At 32.4% G+C, this 8,582-nt stretch overlaps 1 pseudogene; it reads right to left on the reverse strand.

The window, feature by feature from the left end:
• LOC109373944 (nucleoporin Nup43 pseudogene) overlaps positions 1–6,346 on the reverse strand; it is an 80,838-nt pseudogene extending 74,492 nt beyond the window's left edge.
• Positions 6,347–8,582: the final 2,236 nt, after the last annotated feature.

The following is an 8,582-nucleotide window of genomic DNA, read 5'->3' on the forward strand; positions in this document are numbered from 1 at the left end:
AAATGAGAGGGAGTTTGTTGGATAGAGAGATGGGAATATGATCAGATCTTGACAGTTCTATAGGTCATTGTCAAGACTTTAAGGTTTAGTGTGAATGAGATTTCAAACCAACCATTGGATGGTTTTGAGTAGAAGAGTGACATGATTTGAGTTATATTTTAAAAAGGTATCTGTGGCAATTGGGTAGAGAATTGGCTACTATGGAAAAGCAAGGATGGCAACAGGAGACCAATTAGCATATTTTACAGTAATCAAATCAAGAGTTGATTGTGGTTTAGTAGCACATAGCTGGGAGTATGTCAAAAATAATCAAACTCTGGATATTCTTGGAAGGTGGAGCTAATGCTATTTTTTTCATGGTTTAGATGTAGGGTGCAGGAGAACTTGTGCTAAATAGTTAACAAAGTTTATAATTTTTCAGATGGTGATCTTTAGTATATTTTATTAATATTTACCTTATACTCATAAAACACATTTATCACCTATGTAATATTAGCACAGGTATAAAGGCGCATTGATTTACCTAAGTCCAAAAAAAGGCATTCATGTCCACACAAAAGAATCTTGGCAGATGTAATGAAGGTTAGGAAGTGTCTGCAAAAGACTTTGAGATGACAAGTGCTAATAATATTATCAGTGCTTCTCTACCTTCTATGCCAACAAAATCACCATGTTCCTTAGGAATCACTCTCATTTTAAAAAGATTATTTCTAATGGCATGCTGTAACCACTAGCCAATATAAGATTTGAAAGTAATTTCATCTCTTAAATTTCTAAGATTAAAATTCTCACAAACCAGGTTTATATACATACTATTTTGTAAACAACATTTCATTCTTTTAAAATAAGACATGCAATATTCCAGAAGAAGCCATTTAATGATGGGTTTTAATATTTGTGTGGCAGTGTGCTTGTTTGGTTATATTCCTGAAGACGGAAGTCCACTTAAAATATATATACCCCTTATGTAATTATACAAATGTTCATATATTTAGAGACACGGAGATCTTAAAACTATTTGTTTACCATTTTTTTATTCCTCCTCTAATTAAAAATAGAGTATTTTTGTAATTTCTATTTCTATAACAGCATTATATAAATTGCTTTCACATGTTATCTCAATTTATTATCACAACTACTTTAAAAGATGTTGGTCATTATAATTATGGTATGTGAGGAAATTGAAACACTAAGTGATTAATGGACTTACTCAAAGTTATTTAAGTAGTGTTTTATATAAGATGTGAATCCAGAATTTATTATTTCAACTTCCCCCAAAATACCCTTGTCCAATTCTTTTTAAGTGGAGAGTGGACTGGAGACAAGTCATCTTTATTAGATCTACTTCAAAATGTCAGATATCATGGCTGATGGACTGTGGAGGGCAAGTTCATCTTTATATGTGAACAAGATACATGGTAGCTTTCTGGAGAAGTAGAGACATTGTCAGACCTTGTGAATAATTTGTCAGATGATGGAACTGAGACTAGAGAGATACAATAAATTATAATTAAATGATAAGGCAGGATTCAAACCCATTTTCTCTGATTTCAAAGTCTGCAGTATTCCTATTATATCAGACTCTCTTCTAAGAAAGTTAAATTAAATCACATAAATAACATTTAAGTTCACAAAGTTCATAAAAGCTTCAAGTAAAACTCACAGATACAAATTCAATACACAGAAACAATAGAAGAACAGAGGGTCCTGGTGAAACACATGATCACTATGTAGACTCAGAAATCCTGCTGTTAAGTAGTTCTGGTGAAAATAACGAAGAGCTGGGTAAAGTGGGACGCCATCTTCTGACTTCCTTTATATCGCTGTTCATTAGAGTGCTCTGCATCCTGTGAAAGTACACAGCACAGCAATGAAAATCATTAAAAGACAGGAACACAGAGTCTATGTGGTCAGATTAAGGAAAGTGTCACTGATAAGGATGGGAGAAAATGGAAGTGTACATTTTAAGATTACTCTCGCCCATGTAAAAATGTGATCCTATTTTTCTCATCTTATACTAAACTTGCAGGGAAAACTTTAAAAAGGTTTGAAATATGCCTTTGTAAGCTTCCTGGAGGTAAAATATTTCAAACACTGAGAATAATATAAAGCTAATCTGTTTGTGGTATCATTTTGTGATGTAAGTAACAAAAGCAGAAAAGGAACCAAATGGGGTGGGAGAAAACATTCATTCAGTTGATGTCATTTTTTAATTTGACACCAAGAGGGTGATGAGACAGACAGAATACAATCTAGCTCTGACTTTCTCAGATACTCTGAAGTCTTGTATATCAGTATCCAAGGAGAAGTCATTTTAGGATGGCTATTTTAAAACCGCTTTTAAGACTTTGTTTCTTTTTCATTGCTAATAGACTTTGCTTTTTTTAGAGTAGTTTTAAGTTCATGGCAAAACTTGAGCAGGGGGGGTGCAGAGACTTTGCATATACTTCTTGCCCCCACATATGCACAGCCTCCCCACAATAAAACTGTCATACCTGAGTGGGCCATTCATTACATCAATGAACCAATGTCAGCACACCATCATCAACCAAAATACATAGTTTAGATTGGTGGTCACTCTTGGTGTTGTACATTCTATGGAATTTGGTCCTTTTTCCTTCATAAAACCCCTGCATATACAACAGGTAAGAGAAAAGTCCATCTTACTGAGAACAGAGCTTAAGAGTCTCGCCCCATTAGCCCTACCAGAGCCTCAGAACACCTTCCCACCATGGTGCTGGTTTTAAAAACACTTGTAGGACAAACAGAACTGAATTTGGAGTCAGACGGATTTCTCTTTCTCCTGCTCTGTGACTTTGAGTAACTTAAATTTTCATGATTCATTTTCCTTATTTCCAAAATAGAAGTCATAGTAAACCTCTGTGAAGGATTTAAATGAGGTCATATATGTGTAATATTTGCCTTAACACCTGGCACAAGTAGTCATTCAGTAATTGGTAGATTTTCCTAAACGTTCTCAAGATGAATGTTATTAATGCCAGCTCTATCTTCTTCATAGAAAAATGGCGAAGGCACACTAACAAGTTTAATAAATGAAGAAATGTGTGATATTTTATTATTTTTCAGAGATCATGAAATACCATCAGATTCCAACCTCAAAAACATGTTAACTTTGACATGAGGTAGGTTTGCTAATAAAACTTGGGTAATTTCCTGGAAATGATCAGAAAGCTGAAATTTGCATTATCATTCATAGAAAATTACCTATTTAAAATAGGCCTTTAAATTTACTGTCTTGTCCACTCCTTAAGGTGTATTTCCATGTGACTTTGATCTATATGGGAAAAGTAAAGAAGACAAAAAGGGGATACTCTCTCTGATAATTTATTTTTTTCTCATGAGCATAAGGAGAACTTCCTTAGCTTATAGCACATAAGACTTTTCTAAAAATTTAACATTGGAATCCTAAGTTTATGCCTATATTTTGACTGATATTCCTTTGTTTGACTGAATAATTTTGAAAAATATATCATTCTTTTTATTTATCTTATTTCCTCACTTACTAAAAGAACCTACTTTCTACTTTCCCTTCCACTTTGCATAAATATAACAAGATCAAAGATTTAGTGATTATGAATGACATTCAAATTCATAACTCTAATGTAGTACATATCATCTCATTATCCTCTGTTTAGAGTTGCAGGATTATACAATAAATTATGTTATTTTACTTGGCCTTTAGTTAATTCTATTAGAAGCTGAGCTTATAATTTCCAGTGAAGTGAATTAATGTTGGAGTGCTTTATTGTCATTGTAGCTACCATAAATAATTATGTTATCTAATGTTGACTTCTCATTAAAGATTAGTGTAGAATTAGTGACAAAATGGGATGCTCATCAAATACAAAACCCCATAAAATTTAATGCTTCCTGAGTTGTAATTTGAAAATTCAAAGAGCACTTGTGATTTAAATCTGTTAATTCTCATTATAAAACGTATATCCCTGCTTCAAACACATACATGAAGACACAAACACATTTTGTGTAAGACGCAAGAAGTGTGAGGAAATGTCTTAATCAAGTGTAATAAACTGTTTATGATAATGTATTCATACTTTTTTTTAACATGAATCATGAGGATATTGAACTACTATGAATCTAGGTATGTTTCTAATGGTAAATCGTCCTTATGCTCCAGTGGGTCTTCTAAAAGATAACTAATATGTAACTTCATGTTACATAAACAGATTTGGTGAATAAAATAATAAAATAAAAATAAAATACATTATTTTGAGACTTCTTAGCTTGGGGATGATCTAATCAAGAGGCTTGCATTAATGCATTTATGCCAGGAAAGTTATAAATTATACATAACACAGCATAACATTAAAGCATTAACATAACTTAAGAAGAACATGGGTCTATCACTGGTTAAATAAAAAAGCTGGTCTTCCTACCTAATAGATCCTACTTTGCTATTATATTATATTCTAACACGGATTTATTGTTAAAAGCATTTCAATATTATCCATCCTAATTCCCAATTATTTTTTTTTGTTAATTAAGCAAGGAAATATTTGATATAGCAACATGTTCAGAGAGTTTACATGTTGTGAGCATCAGCCAAAACCTTGTCTTTGTTTTTTTTTTATATTGTAATAAAGTTTTGTGCCAAGACATGCTTGTCCTCAAAACAGTCAAATATAAATATCTCAGGGTGAAGAATGTCATTTGTTTTGCATTTTCCCTATGGTATTAAGCAACATCCGACATTTCATAAAGTATTCTACAAAACTGTCTTTTCTATAAAACTTTGTAGAAATTTATTTACCATTTTACTGTAGGTTTGCCTGGCTCAGAGATAAAAGAAAATAATGTTTTCCATACTTTCCATACCACACCATCATAATCTACTTGTTAAGAATGCTCCAGGGCATGCAATACCCCTTATGTTGTGGTGCGTTTAGACTGAGGACCATATGTGGTGCTATCCCAGGAAACAGCAGGGTTCAGTTACAGGGTTGGATGCCTTTTTTCCCCCCTTACCCTAACGGGCCCTGCATTTATACATTGTTACCATCAGTGCTGTTTATTTAGTATAATTAGTATACTCCGGGTGCATTTGTTAAGAATGCTATATACAGCATTATTTATATGCATCTTGATATTCACAGCTTTGTAACTTAAAATGCAGCATTCTCAATTATATGCAAAAGTCCTCCACAAAATAAATTTAAACAGCAACCGATATGAAAATTATTTTATTGTATATATTGTCTCCCACGTAAAAAGGTATAAAATGAAGATAGTTACTTTACCTTGTTGGATAGACTGATGAATGTGTGTCTGGGGCAAGGGTGTATAATCCGTTGGGTCTGTTAACAAAATGTCCATGGTATCTTTGCCCATAACTTTTAATATGAAATTGCTCCAAAAATATCTAGTGTATTCCTGATATCTGTATTTGAATTAATTTGAATTTATAATTCAAATTTATACTATCTATCCTGAAGCTATTATCCGATCTCTAGGTTAATACAAAGATTAGGGGAAAGCTTATGGAAAAAAAAATAATTGTTTCGTCTTTAGGATGATAATCTTGCAAACAATAAAGAATCCTTTGGGGATGTATTTGGTTTGGATTTTGGTAACTATTTTAAATTATCACAGAGCATTCTCCATAATGAAGTACTACTCTCCAGAAAAAAAGGGATTTACCTGAATCTTATATCACCTGCACGAAGGAATACTCTGACTCAAGCACCCTCTAGCCATCCTTTATGAACTAAGGAAGGGAAAAAATAAATGCTAAGAAATACTTGGGAAGGTCACAGCCCAAGGATTCAAATTCACTAAAGGACGGATTTAATCATAAGATTGTACAAAACTTATGCCACCACCACCACCTACTGCCAAACCAACAGCATCCTGGTGTAAAACAGTAGATCACAACAGAAGGAACAATATAGAAGACTGAGACTTTATCTAAAGATGAGTTCTTAGGAAAATCCAAAGAAAATAGGGAAAAAGAAAAAGGACAATAAAGCACTTTGAAGCTTCTGGGGCCAACAGCTAAAACAAACATTAAACATAATCAAAGGCCTTGCCAATTAACATAACAATTCACACTACAGGCCTAACCACCTCAGTTTCTATTAACTGTCATCTTGGGTTTTTAATAAAAATTACAAGGCATGCCAAAAGACAAGGAAAAAAAAAAGCCTGAAGAAACACAGCAAACATCAGAACTAGTCTCAAATATGACACAGATGTTGGAATTATGAGACCACGTATTGAAAATAACCAAAGACATACCTTCGACCTCACTGACTATGTCCTTGGCTGTGTCCAGTCTGCTGATGAGCCCATCAAAGGGATTCTTCATTTGTGTCACAATTCTTTTTTTTTTTAATTTCTCGCATTTTCTTTTGATTATTGTTTAGACTTTCCATCTCTCTGCTTATATTACTCGTCTACTCTAGTATGTTGTCCACTTTTTCCATTAGAGCTGTCGTGAATATAGATGCAAAAACCTCCCACAAAATGTAAGAGAATTGAATTCAACAATATACAAGCACATTAAATATCACATTTAAGTAAGATGTATTACACATATTCAAGGTTGGGTTAACATTTGAATGTCAATCAATTTAATTTACCACATCTACAAGATAAAGAAGAAAAATCATATGGTTATATCAATAGATGTGGAAAAAAATTGACAAATTCAAACACCCATTCTTAAGAAGTACTCTCAACATATGAAAAATAGAATGGAACGTCCCCTTGATAAATAACAGTTTAAAAATATACAGTTAACATCTGATTTAATGGTGAGACTGGGTGCTTTGAGGGCAACACAAGGATATGGTCTCAACACTCTGTTTTAATTTCATACCGGAAATCCTAGCTAACTCAATAAGTCAATAAAAGACAATAAATCAATATATACAGATTGGCAGATACCATATTTGTATACATATAACCTCCCCAAATTAGTTGAGGATATATGAATAAAATTATAGGGGACACATAATCCGTATATGAAATAGAATGAATATTGTGTATTGACAAGTCTCAGAGGTATCTGGAACTCACACTGATTATATGTGTGTATGTGTGGGTATATATATATATATATATATATATATATATATATATATATATATATACAATCATGTGAAGTGTGATGCACTATAATATATGGTGTATCATTTTCTTCCTTTAAATAACTAATTTAGGGAAAGAAAAACAGCATTTGTGTGTTTCTTATAATTTTACTTATGAAATATATTTAGCTAAAATAGATTAAAAACTTCGATGGACAGTGAAGAAAAAAGTTGTAAAATAATGACTAACAATGTTTTCCTGTTGAAGAAAATAATTAAAATCTTACTTGTTGTGACCCATATAATTTATGTGAGTATGTAGATCTGTACTAGTTGATTAAAACTCTAATCAGTTTTTATGAGTTTAGCTTTGAAATAATTGTAAAGACTTCAATGTTGGAGAATACTATATACATTATTCTTGCCTCAAAGTAACTTTTATAGATTATAGTCTCCAAGGTATGAGACTTTATAGTGAAATGAGTAAAATACATCTTTTCTATGAGTTTTTAGTGGACTTTTTTAAAGAGAAGTAATTGAAGCAAAGGTAAATGAGGAATTTTTTTTTTAATTCCACTAGAACTTTTATGTTTAAATTAATTTTAACCTAATTGTCCTAGAAATGTTTGGCATATATCCCTCCCCAAATCACATGCAGACAAAAATTAAAACAATTTATAGTACTCTCAAATGCATTTGTTAGTTCATTACTAGGCTTAAACAAAACAGATTTCTGAAAGAAAATATAATTAGATTTCATCAGGGACATTGATGGTCTTGACACTGAGCTAAGTAAAGGCTCTTATTCTAAGGCAGTAGAAACAGAAAAACATTTAGGAAATTTGCCCACGTGTACTTAAAGACTGCTTGGCTAACTTATACAATATACATTCAATGTGTTTTGCTATTTCCTCTACATTTAGAATACTGTTAGTATTGCTGTGTATTTTCCAAGAAAATTTCTGTCTCTGGGTAAAGGATAGCCTCAGATGTGCAGCCTTTTCCCTTTCTAAATGCCTTCTCTCAGCCCATTTCTTCATGTTGATACCATTGAACTTCCTACAGACACACATCATCACTCCTGCTGTTTGCAGATAAGGTGGATCTTTCAGATTTACCCCCCTCTATTTATTTTCTGCAATTAGGAGGCACTCTAGCCCAAACAATGTTCTCTAGAAGACAAAAAACATAGTGCTCTCTTCTATGAGCAGTCAAAATACAAATAATTGCACAAATTATTGTACTTATTAAAAACTGATAAATGCTATAAAAAGAAATAGAAGTGGAAAACATGTGTGTATATATTTGCATAATATGTGCATAGATATACTTTGCATGCATATGTTTATAGTGTGTAAATATAATGCATGAATATAAATATAATACAGAGCAACCGTTTTTTTTTTTAATGTGTGTGTATACATTTTGGTTTTACTCTTCCTTCTGTGACAACTCTTAATACAGTTATAAAGCTGAGGCTCTGTCAGATGTGAGTGTAACGTGGAGAATATT

Source organism: Hipposideros armiger, unplaced genomic scaffold (genome assembly GCF_001890085.2).
Source record: "Hipposideros armiger isolate ML-2016 unplaced genomic scaffold, ASM189008v1 scaffold_759, whole genome shotgun sequence".
NCBI lineage: Eukaryota > Metazoa > Chordata > Mammalia > Chiroptera > Hipposideridae > Hipposideros > Hipposideros armiger.